Genomic DNA, 15,561 nt, shown 5'->3' with positions numbered 1-15,561 from the left:
CGTTCAGGTCACAGTCTCTTTTGGAGGCGTGGGTTCAAATCCCACTTCTGACAATTGTGTGTTTACTCTACTTTTTTCTTGAGAGAGAAAAAATCAGATCATTTCCCTCACATGGGCTTATATGGTTGTCTACTTGGAAAAGTGCAGTGAGTTTTTTTCTTGCTCTAGCCACTCATGACCTAAGATGTGTGCTTTTTTTGGTTCACAATATCTTTCCCTCTCTGTAGATGATCAAGCAACATGTGGTCAGGATGGCCGAGTGGTCTAAGGCGCTGCGTTAAGGCCGCAGTCTCTCCTGGAGGCGTGGGTTTGAATCCCACTTCTGACAAAACTTTAAGTCCATTTTGTCTCTGAGTTCTTTTAGAATCTCAGCTAAAAATTGGCAGTGCATAAAATATCTGAATAAGTAACAAACTTCAGTTTCAACTGCAAATTAATGTGCCCAATTCTGTCTTCAAGCTCGTATAATATTCTTCTAGCACTCGTGGTGTTTTATGTGTTTTTTGGGGGGTGCTTAAAAAGTCCCTTTTATTAATGAAATGGGTTACATTCAGACTTGTGATATTTTTGGTTTCCAATAAGTAGATTGTTAATTTTATGTAACCTCATTTTCTAATGCTCCATTCAAGAGATGTTTCCACTATGAAATGCAGAGCAAGGGGAAAGAGCACAAGTGATAGAGCGAGTGAGTGAGAAGGGGTGTTGAGGAAGGAGAGAATGAAACAAAGACAGAGTGAGTGAACGGCAGGTAGGCCTAGAAGAGGAGACTAGAAGTGAAGGCGACATACTTTTTCCTGCTTTTGACCTCCCACCCATCCCAAACCGACCACAAACGTACCATCTATGCAACGTTGGTATGCAGAAATTCACGCCTCAGCCAGTGAGGGTGAGTCCCAGGCCAGGGGCTAGAGAGCAAAAGACTGCATGTGCTCAGACGTTCCGTGCTAGGGACAGTTGATCTGAAACAAGGTCTGCTCTCTTGTATCCAGCAAGGATCTAGAAATCCTGCATGAATCTGCAAGGCACAATGACAGCATACATTTGCATAATATGCCCCACCTTCTGCCTTCCTACTTCCTGTGCATTAGTTGTTTGTTTAGAGAGAGAGGTCGCAGGCAAGGTAATTTTGTGAGTAGGATACAGGACCCTAAATAGCTGGTGAGAGGTATGAGGTATTCTAAAAGCATAAAAATTGTACACCTGTGAAATGAAATGCTTTCACATGTGAACTTCTGTGTTTATTGTCCTGTGCATAAAGTTGCAACTTGTGTTTGAAGGTTTAAATTATTTCAGGCTTGCATGGAGGCAGAAATTTCTGAGTGACTTTTATACATTTCTTAAGACTCTTCGCTGTCAGGATGGCCGAGTGGTCTAAGGCGCTGTGTTTAGGCCACAGTCTCCTCTGGAGGCGTGGGTTCGAATCTCACTTCTGACATGACTTTTTGAGATATAATCTCCTTTTTCAGGTTAACATCTGATGGAAGTTGCATCTGTTGGTCTTCACCTGGGATGTGATTCCGTCCTCATCTAGTCAAGAGAGCTGGGGTTTCTCATATATTTCGGTTGTATAAAGTCTTGCTGACAAAGTGCAGTCCTTACTATATGAGCATAGGACCCATGTAAGAGCTCATCTGGAAGAGTCATGCTCTTGTATGCCCTGGCCAGACAGGCCATGCAAATATGGAAGAATGCCTAGCATCTGGTAGACAGTTGGACTCCAGCACACTTACGGCAATTTCCTCAGGGCTGTGATCAGGGGCTGCTTAGATTTGCGTATTCCACCCTATGTTGTGACATTGAAATTCCTTGTTGAATTTGCTTTAGCTAGCCAAGAGGTGGCTGTTGACTCAATTTCAAAGCAGCTTTGGGCCTTTCAAGTGGCTGGTTAATAGCACTTTCTCTTTGTACGCCTTAAAGGTCTAAAGAGTTCTTCATAGGTACTGCTCTCTATGGATTGTTCAAAGATCTGTTGGAAGTACTTATAATAGGATAAATAAATTGAGGGCATGCCTTTTCGGTACCCCACTTGCATGGCTGTCTGGCCTGTGGAAGGTTCCACAAATGCAAGTCAGGATGGCCGAGTGGTCTAAGGCGCTGCGTTCAGGTCGCAGTCTCTTCTGGAGGCGTGGGTTCAAATCCCACTTCTGACAATTGTGTGTTTACTCTACTTTTTTCTTGAGAGAGAAAAAATCTGATCATTTCCCTCACATGGGCTTATATGGTTGTCTACTTGGAAAAGTGCAGTGAGTTTTTTTCTTGCTCTAGCCACTCATGACCTAAGATGTGTGCTTTTTTGGTTCACAATATCTTTCCCTCTCTGTAGATGATCAAGCAAATGTGGTCAGGATGGCCGAGTGGTCTAAGGCGCTGCGTTAAGGCCGCAGTCTCTCCTGGAGGCGTGGGTTCAAATCCCACTTCTGACAAAACTTTAAGTCCATTTTGTCTCTGAGTTCTTTTAGAATCTCAGCTAAAAATTGGCAGTGCATATAATATCTGAATAAGTAACAAACTTCAGTTTCAACTGCAAATTAATTTGCCCAATTCTGTCTTCAAGCTCGTATAATATTCTTCTAGCACTCGTGGTGTTTTATGTGTTTTTTGGGGGGTGCTTAAAAAGTCCCTGTTATTAATGAAATGGGTTACATTCAGTCTTGTGATATTTTTGGTTTCCAATAAGTAGATTGTTAATTTTATGTAACCTCATTTTCTAATGCTCCATTCAAGAGATGTTTCCACTATGAAATGCAGAGCAAGGGGAAAGAGCACAAGTGATAGAGCCAGCGAGTGAGAAGGGGTGTTGAGGAAGGAGAGAATGAAACAAAGACAGAGTGAGTGAACGGCAGGTAGGCCTAGAAGTGGAGACTAGAAGTGAAGGCGACATACTTTTCCATGCTTTTGACCTCCCACCCATCCCAAACCGACCACAAACGTACCATCTATGCAACGTTGGTATGCAGAAATTCACGCCTCAGCCAGTGAGGGTAAGTCCCAGGCCAGGGGCTAGAGAGCAAAAGACTGCATGTGCTCAGACGTTCCCTGCTAGGGACAGTTGATCTGAAACAAGGTCTGCTCTCTTGTATCCAGCAAGGATCTAGAAATCCTGCATGAATCTGCAAGGCACAATGACAGCATACATTTGCATAATATGCCCCACCTTCTGCCTTCCTACTTCCTGTGCAGTAGTTGTTTGTGTAGAGAGAGAGGTCGCAGGCAAGGTAATTTTGTGAGTAGGATACAGGACCCTAAATAGCTGGTGAGAGGTATGAGGTATTTTAAAGGCATAAAAATTGTACACCTGTGAAATGAAATGCTTTCACATGTGATCTTCTGTGTTTATTGTCCTGTGCATAAAGTTGCACCTTGTGTTTGAAGGTTTAAATTATTTCAGGCTTGCATGGAGGCAGAAATTTCTGAGTGACTTTTATACATTTCTTAAGACTCTGCACTGTCAGGATGGCCGAGTGGTCTAAGGCGCTGTGTTTAGGCCGCAGTCTCCTCTGGAGGCGTGGGTTCGAATCCCACTTCTGACATGACTTTTGGAGATGTAATCTCCTTTTTCAGGTTAACATCTGATGGAAGTTGCATCTGTTGGTCTTCACCTGGGATGTGATTCCGTCCTCATCTAGTCAAGAGAGCTGGGGTTTCTCATATATTTCGGTTGTATAAAGTCTTGCTGACAAAGTGCAGTCCTTACTATATGAGCATAGGACCCATGTAAGAGCTCATCTGGAAGAGTCATGCTCTTGTATGCCCTGGCCAGACAGGCCATGCAAATATGGAAGAATGCCTAGCATCTGGTAGACAGTTGGACTCCAGCACACTTACGGCAATTTCCTCAGGTCTGTGATCAGGGGCTGCTTAGATTTGCGTATTCCACCCTATGTTGTGACATTGAAATTCCTTGTTGAATTTGCTTTAGCTAGCCAAGAGGTGGCTGTTGACTCAATTTCAAAGCAGCTTTGGGCCTTTCAAGTGGCTGGTTAATAGCACTTTCTCTTTGTACGCCTTAAAGGTCTTAAGAGTTCTTCATAGGTACTGCTCTCTATGGATTGTTCAAAGATCTGTTGGAAGTACTTATAATAGGATAAATAAATTGAGGGCATGCCTTTTCGGTACCCCACTTGCATGGCTGTCTGGCCTGTGGAAGGTTCCACAAATGCAAGTCAGGATGGCCGAGTGGTCTAAGGCGCTGCGTTCAGGTCGCAGTCTCTTCTGGAGGCGTGGGTTCAAATCCCACTTCTGACAATTGCGTGTTTACTCTACTTTTTTCTTGAGAGAGAAAAAATCAGATCATTTCCCTCACATGGGCATATATGGTTGTCTGCTTGGAAAAGTGCAGTGAGTTTTTTTCTTGCTCTAGCCACTCATGAACTAAGATGTGTGCTTTTTTTGGTTCACAATATCTTTCCCTCTCTGTAGATAATCAAGCAATTGTAGTCAGGATGGCCGAGTGGTCTAAGGCGCTGCGTTAAGGCCGCAGTCTCTCCTGGAGGTGTGGGTTCGAATCCCACTTCTGACAAAACTTTAAGTCCGTTTTGTCTCTGAGTTCTTTTAGAATCTCAGCTAAAAATTGGCAGTGCATATAATATCTGAATAAGTAACAAACTTCAGTTTCAACTGCAAATTAATTTGCCCAATTCTGTCTTCAAGCTCGTATAATATTCTTCTAGCACTCGTGGTGTTTTATGTGTTTTTTGGGGGGTGCTTAAAAAGTCCCTTTTATTAATGAAATGGGTTACATTCAGTCTTGTGATATTTTTGGTTTCCAATAAGTAGATTGTTAATTTTATGTAACCTCATTTTCTAATGCTCCATTCAAGAGATGTTTCCACTATGAAATGCAGAGCAAGGGGAAAGAGCACAAGTGATAGAGCGAGTGAGTGAGAAGGGGTGTTGAGGAAGGAGAGAATGAAACAAAGACAGAGTGAGTGAACGGCAGGTAGGCCTAGAAGAGGAGACTAGAAGTGAAGGCGACATACTTTTCCCTGCTTTTGACCTCCCACCCATCCCAAACCGACCACATACGTACCATCTATGCAACGTTGGTATGCAGAAATTCACGCCTCAGCCAGTGAGGGTGAGTCCCAGGCCAGGGGCTAGAGAGCAAAAGACTGCATGTGCTCAGACGTTCCGTGCTAGGGACAGTTGATCTGAAACAAGGTCTGCTCTCTTGTATCCAGCAAGGATCTAGAAATCCTGCATGAATCTGCAAGGCACAATGACAGCATACATTTGCATAATATGCCCCACCTTCTGCCTTCCTACTTCCTGTGCAGTAGTTGTTTGTGTAGAGAGAGAGGTCGCATGCAAGGTAATTTTGTGAGTAGGATACAGGACCCTAAATAGCTGGTGAGAGGTATGAGGTATTCTAAAAGCATAAAAATTGTACACCTGTGAAATGAAATGCTTTCACATGTGATCTTCTGTGTTTATTGTCCTGTGCATAAAGTTGCACCTTGTGTTTGAAGGTTTAAATTATTTCAGGCTTGCATGGAGGCAGAAATTTCTGAGTGACTTTTATACATTTCTTATGACTCTGCACTGTCAGGATGGCCGAGTGGTCTAAGGCGCTGTGTTTAGGCCGCAGTCTCCTCTGAAGGCGTGGGTTCGAATCCCACTTCTGACATGACTTTTGGAGATGTAATCTCCTTTTTCAGGTTAACATCTGATGGAAGTTGCATCTGTTGGTCTTCACCTGGGATGTGATTCCGTCCTCATCTAGTCAAGAGAGCTGGGGTTTCTCATATATTTCGGATGTATAAAGTCTTGCTGACAAAGTGCAGTCCTTACTATATGAGCATAGGACCCATGTAAGAGCTCATCTGGAAGAGTCATGCTCTTGTATGCCCTGGCCAGACAGGCCATGCAAATATGGAAGAATGCCTAGCATCTGGTAGACAGTTGGACTCCAGCACACTTACAGCAATTTCCTCAGGGCTGTGATCAGGGGCTGCTTAGATTTGCGTATTCCACCCTATTTGTGACATTGAAATTCCTTGTTGAATTTGCTTTAGCTAGCCAAGAGGTGGCTGTTGACTCAATTTCAAAGGAGCTTTGGGCCGTTCAAGTGGCTGGTTAATATCACTTTCTCTTTGTACGCCTTAAAGGCATAAAGAGTTCTTCATAGGTACTGCTCTCTATGGATTGTTCAAAGATCTGTTGGAAGTACTTATAATAGGATAAATAAATTGAGGGCATGCTTTTTCGGTACCCCACTTGCATGGCTGTCTGGCCTGTGGAAGATTCTATAAATGCAAGTCAGGATGGCCGAGTGGTCTAAGGCGCTGCGTTCAGGTCGCAGTCTCTTCTGGAGGCGTGGGTTCAAATCCCACTTCTGACAATTGTGTGTTTACTCTCCTTTTTTCTTGAGAGAGAAAAAATCTGATCATTTCCTTCACATGGGCTTATATGGTTGTCTACTTGGAAAAGTGCAGTGAGTTTTTTTCTTGCTCTAGCCACTCATGACCTAAGATGTGTGCTTTTTTTGGTTCACAATATCTTTCCCTCTCTGTAGATGATCACGCAACATGTGGTCAGGATGGCCGAGTAGTCTAAGGCGCTGCGTTAAGGCCGCAGTCTCTCCTGGAGACGTGGGTTCGAATCCCACTTCTGACAAAACTTTAAGTCCATTTTGTCTCTGAGTTCTTTTAGAGTCTCAGCTAAAAATTGGCAGTGCATATAATATCTGAATAAGTAACAAACTTCAGTTTCAACTGCAAATTAATTTGCCCAATTCTGTCTTCAAGCTCGTATAATATTCTTCTAGCACTCGTGCTGTTTTATGTGTTTTTTGGGGGGTGCTTAAAAAGTCCCTTTTATTAATGAAATGGGTTACATTCAGTCTTGTGATATTTTTGGTTTCCAATAAGTAGATTGTTAATTTTATGTAACCTCATTTTCTAATGCTCCATTCAAGAGATGTTTCCACTATGAAATGCAGAGCAAGGGGAAAGAGCACAAGTGATAGAGCGAGTGAGTGAGAAGGGGTGTTGAGGATGGAGAGAATGAAACAAAGACAGAGTGAGTGAACGGCAGGTAGGCCTAGAAGAGGAGACTAGAAGTGAAGGCGACATACTTTTCCCTGCTTTTGACCTCCCACCCATCCCAAACCGACCACAAACGTACCATCTGTGCAACGTTGGTATGCAGAAATTCACGCCTCAGCCAGTGAGGGTGAGTCCCAGGCCAGGGGCTAGAGAGCAAAAGACTGCATGTGCTCAGACGTTCCCTGCTAGGGACAGTTGATCTGAAACAAGGTCTGCACTCTTGTATACAGCAAGGATCTAGAAATCCTGCATGAATCTGCAAGGCACAATGACAGCACACATTTGCATAATATGCCCCACCTTCTGCCTTCCTACTTCCTGTGCAGTAGTTGTTTGTGTAGAGAGAGAGGTCGCAGGCAAGGTAATTTTGTGAGTCGGATACAGGACCCTAAAAAGCTGGTGAGAGGTATGAGGTATTCTAAAAGCATAAAAATAGTACACCTGTGAAATGAAATGCTTTCACATGTGATCTTCTGTGTTTATTGTCCTGTGCATAAAGTTGCACCTTGTGTTTGAAGGTTTAAATTATTTCAGGCTTGCATGGAGGCAGAAATTTCTGAGTGACTTTTATACATTTCTTAAGACTCTGCTCTGTCAGGATGGCCGAGTGGTCTAAGGCGCTGTGTTTAGGCCGCAGTCTCCTCTGGAGGCGTGGGTTCAAATCCCACTTCTGACATGACTTTTGGAGATGTAATCTCCTTTTTCAGGTTAACATCTGATGGAAGTTGCATCTGTTGGTCTTCACCTGGGATGTGATTCCGTCCTCATCTAGTCAAGAGAGCTGGGGTTTCTCATATATTTCGCTTGTAGAAAGTCTTGCTGACAAAGTGCAGTCCTTACTATATGAGCATAGGACCCATGTAAGAGCTCATCTGGAAGAGTCATGCTCTTGTATGCCCTGGCCAGACAGGCCATGCAAATATGGAAGAATGCCTAGCATCTGGTAGACAGTTGGACTCCAGCACACTTACGGCAATTTCCTCAGGGCTGTGATCAGGGGCTGCTTAGATTTGCGTATTCCACCCTATGTTGTGACATTGAAATTCCTTGTTGAATTTGCTTTAGCTAGCCAAGAGGTGGCTGTTGACTCAATTTCAAAGCAGCTTTGGGCCGTTCAAGTGGCTGGTTAATAGCACTTTCTCTTTGTACGCCTTAAAGGCATAAAGAGTTCTTCATAGGTACTGCTCTCTATGGATTGTTCAAAGATCTGTTGGAAGTACTTATAATAGGATAAATAAATTGAGGGCATGCTTTTTCGGTACCCCACTTGCATGGCTGTCTGGCCTGTGGAAGGTTCTATAAATGCAAGTCAGGATGGCCGAGTGGTCTAAGGCGCTGCGTTCAGGTCGCAGTCTCTTCTGGAGGCGTGGGTTCAAATCCCACTTCTGACAATTGTGTGTTTACTCTACTTTTTTCTTGGGAGAGAAAAAATCTGATCATTTCCCTCACATGGGCTTATATGGTTGTCTACTTGGAAAAGTGCAGTGAGTTTTTTTCTTGCTCTAGCCACTCATGACCTAAGATGTGTGCTTTTTTTGGTTCACAATATCTTTCCCTCTCTGTAGATGATCAAGCAACGTGTGGTCAGGATGGCCGAGTGGTCTAAGGCGCTGCGTTAAGTCCGCAGTCTCTCCTGGAGGCGTGGGTTCGAATCCCACTTCTGACAAACCTTTAAGTCCATTTTGTCTCTGAGTTCTTTTAGAATCTCAGCTAAAAATTGGCAGTGCATATAATATCTGAATAAGTAACAAACTTCAGTTTCAACTGCAAATTAATTTGCCCAATTCTGTCTTCAAGCTCGTATAATATTCTTCTAGCACTCGTGGTGTTTTATGTGTTTTTTGGGGGGTGCTTAAAAAGTCCCTTTTATTAATGAAATGGGTTACATTTAGACTTGTGATATTTTTGGTTTCCAATAAGTAGATTGTTAATTTTATGTAACCTCATTTTCTAATGCTCCATTCAAGAGATGATTCCACTATGAAATGCAGAGCAAGGGGAAAGAGCACAAGTGATAGAGCGAGTGAGTGAGAAGGGGTGTTGAGGAAGGAGAGAATGAAACAAAGACAGAGTGAGTGAACGGCAGGTAGGCCTAGAAGAGGAGACTAGAAGTGAAGGCGACATACTTTTCCCTGCTTTTGACCTCCCACCCATCCCAAACCGACCACATACGTACCATCTATGCAACGTTGGTATGCAGAAATTCACGCCTCAGCCAGTGAGGGTAAGTCCCAGGCCAGGGGCTAGAGAGCAAAAGACTGCATGTGCTCAGACGTTCCCTGCTAGGGACAGTTGATCTGAAACAAGGTCTGCTCTCTTGTATCCAGCAAGGATCTAGAAATCCTGCATGAATCTGCAAGGCACAATGACAGCATACATTTGCAAATTATGCCCCACCTTCTGCCTTCCTACTTCCTGTGCAGTAGTTGTTTGTGTAGAGAGAGAGGTCGCATGCAAGGTAATTTTGTGAGTAGGATACAGGACCCTAAATAGCTGGTGAGAGGTATGAGGTATTCTAAAAGCATAAAAATTGTACACCTGTGAAATGAAATGCTTTCACATGTGATCTTCTGTGTTCATTGTCCTGTGCATAAAGTTGCACCTTGTGTTTGAAGGTTTAAATTATTTCAGGCTTGCATGGAGGCAGAAATTTCTGAGTGACTTTTATACATTTCTTAAGACTCTGCACTGTCAGGATGGCCGAGTGGTCTAAGGCACTGTGTTTAGGCCGCAGTCTCCTCTGGAGGCGTGGGTTCGAATCCCACTTCTGACATGACTTTTGGAGATGTAATCTCCTTTTTCAGGTTAACATCTGATGGAAGTTGCATCTGTTGGTCTTCACCTGGGATGTGATTCCGTCCTCATCTAGTCAAGAGAGCTGGGGTTTCTCATATATTTCGGTTGTATAAAGTCTTGCTGACAAAGTGCAGTCCTTACTATATGAGCATAGGACCCATGTAAGAGCTCATCTGGAAGAGTCATGCTCTTGTATGCCCTGGCCAGACAGGCAATGCAAATATGGAAGAATGCCTAGCATCTGGTAGACAGTTGGACTCCAGCACACTTACGGCAATTTCCTCAGGGCTGTGATCAGGGGCTGCTTAGATTTGCGTACTCCACCCTATGTTGTGACATTGAAATTCCTTGTTGAATTTGCTTTAGCTAGCCAAGAGGTGGCTGTTGACTCAATTTCAAAGCAGCTTTGGGCCGTTCAAGTGGCTGGTTAATAGCACTTTCTCTTTGTACGCCTTAAAGGTCTAAAGAGTTCTTCATAGGTACTGCTCTCCATGGATTGTTCAAAGATCTGTTGGAAGTACTTATAATAGGATAAATAAATTGAGGGCATGCCTTTTCGGTACCCCACTTGCATGGCTGTCTGGCCTGTGGAAGGTTCCACAAATGCAAGTCAGGATGGCCGAGTGGTCTAAGGCGCTGCGTTCAGGTCGCAGTCTCTTCTGGAGGCGTGGGTTCAAATCCCACTTCTGACAATTGTGTGTTTACTCTACTTTTTTCTTGAGAGAGAAAAAAATAGATCATTTCCCTCACATGGGCTTATATGGTTGTCTACTTGGAAAAGTGCAGTGAGTTTTTTTCTTGCTCTAGCCACTCATGACCTAAGATGTCTGCTTTTCTTGGTTCACAATATCTTTCCCTCTCTGTAGATGATCAAGCAACATGTGGTCAGGATGGCCGAGTGGTCTAAGGCGCTGCGTTAAGGCCGCAGTCTCTCCTGGAGGCGTGGGTTCGAATCCCACTTCTGACAAAACTTTAAGTCCATTTTGTCTCTGAGTTCTTTTAGAATCTCAGCTAAAAATTGGCATTGCATAAAATATCTGAATAAGTAACAAACTTCAGTTTCAACTGCAAATTAATTTGCCCAATTCTGTCTTCAAGCTCGTGTAATATTCTTCTAGCACTCGTGGTGTTTTATGTGTTTTTTGGGGGGTGCTTAAAAAGTCCCTTTTATTAATGAAATGGGTTACATTCAGACTTGTGATATTTTTGGTTTCCAATAAGTAGATTGTTAATTTTATGTAACCTCATTTTCTAATGCTCCATTCAAGAGATGTTTCCACTATGAAATGCAGAGCAAGGGGAAAGATCACAAGTGATAGAGCGAGTGAGTGAGAAGGGGTGTTGAGGAAGGAGAGAATGAAACAAAGACAGAGTGAGTGAACGGCAGGTAGGCCTAGAAGAGGAGACTAGAAGTGAAGGCGACATACTTTTCCCTGCTTTTGACCTCCCACCCATCCCAAACCGACCACAAACGTACCATCTATGCAACGTTGGTATGCAGAAATTCACGCCTCAGCCAGTGAGGGTGAGTCCCAGGCCAGGGGCTAGAGAGCAAAAGACTGCATGTGCTCAGACGTTCCCTGCTAGGGACAGTTGATCTGAAACAAGGTCTGCTCTCTTGTATCCAGCAAGGATCTAGAAATCCTGCATGAATCTGCAAGGAACAATGACAGCATACATTTGCATAATATGCCCCACCTTCTGCCTTCCTACTTCCTGTGCAGTAGTTGCTTGTGTAGAGAGAGAGGTCGCAGGCAAGGTAATTTTGTGAGTAGGATACAGGACCCTAAATAGCTGGTGAGAGGTATGAGGTATTCTAAAAGCATAAAAATTGTACACCTGTGAAATGAAATACTTTCACATGTGATCTTCTCTGTTTATTGTCCTGTGCATAAAGTTGCACCTTGTGTTTGAAGGTTTAAATTATTTCAGGCTTGCATGGAGGCAGAAATTTCTGAGTGACTTTTATACATTTCTTAAGACTCTGCACTGTCAGGATGGCCGAGTGGTCTAAGGAGCTGTGTTTAGGCCGCAGTCTCCTCTGGAGTCGTGGGTTCGAATCCCACTTCTGACATGACTTTTGGAGATGTAATCTCCTTTTTCAGGTTAACATCTGATGGAAGTTGCATCTGTTGGTCTTCACCTGGGATGTGATTCCGTCATCATCTAGTCAAGAGAGCTGGGGTTTCTCATATATTTCGGTTGTATAAAGTCTTGCTGACAAAGTGCAGTCCTTACTATATGAGCATAGGACCCATGTAAGAGCTCATCTGGAAGAGTCATGCTCTTGTATGCCCTGGCCAGACAGGCAATGCAAATATGGAAGAATGCCTAGCATCTGGTAGACAGTTGGACTCCAGCACACTTACGGCAATTTCCTCAGGGCTGTGATCAGGGGCTGCTTAGATTTGCGTATTCCACCCTATGTTGTGACATTGAAATTCCTTGTTGAATTTGCTTTAGCTAGCCAAGAGGTGGCTGTTGACTCAATTTCAAAGCAGCTTTGGGCCGTTCAAGTGGCTGGTTAATAGCACTTTCTCTTTGTACGCCTTAAAGGTCTAAAGAGTTCTTCATAGGTACTGCTCTCTATGGATTGTTCAAAGATCTGTTGGAAGTACTTATAATAGGATAAATAAATTGAGGGCATGCCTTTTCGGTACCCCACTTGCATGGCTGTCTGGCCTGTGGAAGGTTCCACAAATGCAAGTCAGGATGGCCGAGTGGTCTAAGGCGCTGCGTTCAGGTCGCAGTCTCTTCTGGAGGCGTGGGTTCAAATCCCATTTCTGACAATTGTGTGTTTACTCTACTTTTTTCTTGAGAGAGAAAAAAATAGATCATTTCCGTCACATGGGCTTATATGGTTGTCTACTTGGAAAAGTGCAGTGAGTTTTTTTCTTGCTCTAGCCACTCATGACCTAAGATGTCTGCTTTTCTTGGTTCACAATATCTTTCCCTCTCTGTAGATGATCAAGCAACATGTGGTCAGGATGGCCGAGTGGTCTAAGGCGCTGCGTTAAGGCCGCAGTCTCTCCTGGAGGCGTGGGTTCGAATCCCACTTCTGACAAAACTTTAAGTCCATTTTGTCTCTGAGTTCTTTTAGAATCTCAGCTAAAAATTGGCAGTGCATAAAATATCTGAATAAGTAACAAACTTCAGTTTCAACTGCAAATTAATTTGCCCAATTCTGTCTTCAAGCTCGTGTAATATTCTTCTAGCACTCGTGGTGTTTTATGTGTTTTTTGGGGGGTGCTTAAAAAGTCCCTTTTATTAATGAAATGGGTTACATTCAGACTTGTGATATTTTTGGTTTCCAATAAGTAGATTGTTAATTTTATGTAACCTCATTTTCCAATGCTCCATTCAAGAGATGTTTCCACTATGAAATGCAGAGCAAGGGGAAAGATCACAAGTGATAGAGCGAGTGAGTGAGAAGGGGTGTTGAGGAAGGAGAGAATGAAACAAAGACAGAGTGAGTGAACGGCAGGTAGGCCTAGAAGAGGAGACTAGAAGTGAAGGCGACATACTTTTCCCTGCTTTTGACCTCCCACCCATCCCAAACCGACCACAAACGTACCATCTATGCAACGTTGGTATGCAGAAATTCACGCCTCAGCCAGTGAGGGTGAGTCCCAGGCCAGGGGCTAGAGAGCAAAAGACTGCATGTGCTCAGACGTTCCCTGCTAGGGACAGTTGATCTGAAACAAGGTCTGCTCTCTTGTATCCAGCAAGGATCTAGAAATCCTGCATGAATCTGCAAGGCACAATGACAGCATACATTTGCATAATATGCCCCACCTTCTGCCTTCCTACTTCCTGTGCAGTAGTTGCTTGTGTAGAGAGAGAGGTCGCAGGCAAGGTAATTTTGTGAGTAGGATACAGGACCCTAAATAGCTGGTGAGAGGTATGAGGTATTCTAAAAGCATAAAAATTGTACACCTGTGAAATGAAATACTTTCACATGTGATCTTCTGTGTTTATTGTCCTGTGCATAAAGTTGCACCTTGTGTTTGAAGGTTTAAATTATTTCAGGCTTGCATGGAGGCAGAAATTTCTGAGTGACTTTTATACATTTCTTAAGACTCTGCACTGTCAGGATGGCCGAGTGGTCTAAGGAGCTGTGTTTAGGCCGCAGTCTCCTCTGGAGTCGTGGGTTCGAATCCCACTTCTGACATGACTTTTGGAGATGTAATCTCCTTTTTCAGGTTAACATCTGATGGAAGTTGCATCTGTTGGTCTTCACCTGGGATGTGATTCCGTCATCATCTAGTCAAGAGAGCTGGGGTTTCTCATATATTTCGGTTGTATAAAGTCTTGCTGACAAAGTGCAGTCCTTACTATATGAGCATAGTACCCATGTAAGAGATCATCTGGAAGAGTCACACTCTTGTATGCCCTGGCCAGACAGGCCATGCAAATATGGAAGAATGCCTAGCATCTGGTAGACACTTGGACTCCAGCACACTTACGGCAATTTCCTCAGGGCTGTGATCAGGGGCTGCTTAGATTTGCGTATTCCACCCTATGTTGTGACATTGAAATTCCTTGTTGAATTTGCTTTAGCTAGCCAAGAGGTGGCTGTTGACTCAATTTCAAAGCAGCTTTGGGCCGTTCAAGTGGCTGGTTAATATCACTTTCTCTTTGTACGCCTAAAAGGCATAAAGAGTTCTTCATAGGTACTGCTCTCTATGGATTGTTCAAAGATCTGTTGGAAGTACTTATAATAGGATAAATAAATTGAGGGCATGCTTTTTCGGTACCCCACTTGCATGGCTGTCTGGCCTGTGGAAGGTTCTATAAATGCAAGTCAGGATGGCCGAGTGGTCTAAGGCGCTGTGTTCAGGTCGCAGTCTCTTCTGGAGGCGTGGGTTCAAATCCCACTTCTGACAATTGTGTGTTTACTCTACTTTTTTCTTGGGAGAGAAAAAATCTGATCATTTCCCTCACATGGGCTTATATGGTTGTCTACTTGGAAAAGTGCAGTGAGTTTTTTTCTTGCTCTAGCCACTCATGACCTAAGATGTGTGCTTTTTTTGGTTCACAATATCTTTCCCTCTCTGTAGATGATCAAGCAACATGTGGTCAGGATGGCCGAGTGGTCTAAGGCACTGCGTTAAGGCCGCAGTCTCTCCTGGAGACGTGGGTTCGAATCCCACTTCTGACAAAACTTTAAGTCCATTTTGTCTCTGAGTTCTTTTATAATCTCAGCTAAAAATTGGCAGTGCATATAATATCTGAATAAGTAACAAACTTCAGTTTCAACTGCAAATTAATTTGCCCAATTCTGTCTTCAAGCTCGTATAATATTCTTCTAGCACTCGTGCTGTTTTATGTGTTTTTTGGGGGGTGCTTAAAAAGTCCCTTTTATTAATGAAATGGGTTACATTCAGTCTTGTGATATTTTTGGTTTCCAATAAGTAGATTGTTAATTTTATGTAACCTCATTTTCTAATGCTCCATTCAAGAGATGTTTCCACTATGAAATGCAGAGCAAGGGGAAAGAGCACAAGTGATAGAGCGAGTGAGTGAGAAGGGGTGTTGAGGATGGAGAGAATGAAACAAAGACAGAGTGAGTGAACGGCAGGTAGGCCTAGAAGAGGAGACTAGAAGTGAAGGCGACATACTTTTCCCTGCTTTTGACCTCCCACCCATCCCAAACCGACCACAAACGTACCATCTGTGCAACGTTGGTATGCAGAAATTCACGCCTCAGCCAGTGAGG

The 15,561-nt window shown here is 43.5% G+C and overlaps 17 non-coding genes across 17 annotated transcripts; all 17 read left to right on the top strand.

The window, feature by feature from the left end:
• The first annotated feature begins 245 nt into the window (after nt 1–245).
• TRNAL-AAG (transfer RNA leucine (anticodon AAG)) lies at nt 246–328 on the top strand. The gene has a single exon. It is a non-coding gene; the product is annotated as a tRNA-Leu (tRNA).
• A 1,739-nt stretch (nt 329–2,067) lies between these two features.
• TRNAL-CAG (transfer RNA leucine (anticodon CAG)) lies at nt 2,068–2,150 on the top strand. The gene has a single exon. It is a non-coding gene; the product is annotated as a tRNA-Leu (tRNA).
• A 190-nt stretch (nt 2,151–2,340) lies between these two features.
• On the top strand, nt 2,341–2,423 carry TRNAL-AAG (transfer RNA leucine (anticodon AAG)). Its single transcript has one exon. It is a non-coding gene; the product is annotated as a tRNA-Leu (tRNA).
• Nucleotides 2,424–3,447: 1,024 nt separating this feature from the next.
• TRNAL-UAG (transfer RNA leucine (anticodon UAG)) lies at nt 3,448–3,530 on the top strand. Its single transcript has one exon. It is a non-coding gene; the product is annotated as a tRNA-Leu (tRNA).
• Nucleotides 3,531–4,162: 632 nt separating this feature from the next.
• TRNAL-CAG (transfer RNA leucine (anticodon CAG)) lies at nt 4,163–4,245 on the top strand. Its single transcript has one exon. It is a non-coding gene; the product is annotated as a tRNA-Leu (tRNA).
• A 191-nt stretch (nt 4,246–4,436) lies between these two features.
• On the top strand, nt 4,437–4,519 carry TRNAL-AAG (transfer RNA leucine (anticodon AAG)). Its single transcript has one exon. It is a non-coding gene; the product is annotated as a tRNA-Leu (tRNA).
• A 1,738-nt stretch (nt 4,520–6,257) lies between these two features.
• TRNAL-CAG (transfer RNA leucine (anticodon CAG)) lies at nt 6,258–6,340 on the top strand. Its single transcript has one exon. It is a non-coding gene; the product is annotated as a tRNA-Leu (tRNA).
• A 1,299-nt stretch (nt 6,341–7,639) lies between these two features.
• Nucleotides 7,640–7,722, top strand: TRNAL-UAG (transfer RNA leucine (anticodon UAG)). The gene has a single exon. It is a non-coding gene; the product is annotated as a tRNA-Leu (tRNA).
• Nucleotides 7,723–8,354: 632 nt separating this feature from the next.
• TRNAL-CAG (transfer RNA leucine (anticodon CAG)) lies at nt 8,355–8,437 on the top strand. Its single transcript has one exon. It is a non-coding gene; the product is annotated as a tRNA-Leu (tRNA).
• Nucleotides 8,438–8,629: 192 nt separating this feature from the next.
• Nucleotides 8,630–8,712, top strand: TRNAL-AAG (transfer RNA leucine (anticodon AAG)). The gene has a single exon. It is a non-coding gene; the product is annotated as a tRNA-Leu (tRNA).
• Nucleotides 8,713–9,736: 1,024 nt separating this feature from the next.
• On the top strand, nt 9,737–9,819 carry TRNAL-UAG (transfer RNA leucine (anticodon UAG)). Its single transcript has one exon. It is a non-coding gene; the product is annotated as a tRNA-Leu (tRNA).
• A 632-nt stretch (nt 9,820–10,451) lies between these two features.
• TRNAL-CAG (transfer RNA leucine (anticodon CAG)) lies at nt 10,452–10,534 on the top strand. The gene has a single exon. It is a non-coding gene; the product is annotated as a tRNA-Leu (tRNA).
• Nucleotides 10,535–10,726: 192 nt separating this feature from the next.
• On the top strand, nt 10,727–10,809 carry TRNAL-AAG (transfer RNA leucine (anticodon AAG)). Its single transcript has one exon. It is a non-coding gene; the product is annotated as a tRNA-Leu (tRNA).
• A 1,739-nt stretch (nt 10,810–12,548) lies between these two features.
• Nucleotides 12,549–12,631, top strand: TRNAL-CAG (transfer RNA leucine (anticodon CAG)). Its single transcript has one exon. It is a non-coding gene; the product is annotated as a tRNA-Leu (tRNA).
• A 192-nt stretch (nt 12,632–12,823) lies between these two features.
• On the top strand, nt 12,824–12,906 carry TRNAL-AAG (transfer RNA leucine (anticodon AAG)). The gene has a single exon. It is a non-coding gene; the product is annotated as a tRNA-Leu (tRNA).
• A 1,739-nt stretch (nt 12,907–14,645) lies between these two features.
• Nucleotides 14,646–14,728, top strand: TRNAL-CAG (transfer RNA leucine (anticodon CAG)). The gene has a single exon. It is a non-coding gene; the product is annotated as a tRNA-Leu (tRNA).
• Nucleotides 14,729–14,920: 192 nt separating this feature from the next.
• On the top strand, nt 14,921–15,003 carry TRNAL-AAG (transfer RNA leucine (anticodon AAG)). Its single transcript has one exon. It is a non-coding gene; the product is annotated as a tRNA-Leu (tRNA).
• Nucleotides 15,004–15,561: the final 558 nt, after the last annotated feature.

Source organism: Lissotriton vulgaris, chromosome 8 (assembly GCF_964263255.1).
Source record: "Lissotriton vulgaris chromosome 8, aLisVul1.2, whole genome shotgun sequence".
In the NCBI taxonomy this organism is placed as follows: domain Eukaryota; kingdom Metazoa; phylum Chordata; class Amphibia; order Caudata; family Salamandridae; genus Lissotriton; species Lissotriton vulgaris.
Note: the sequence above shows the minus strand (reverse complement) of the source record. Positions and strands in the feature narration are given on the sequence as shown.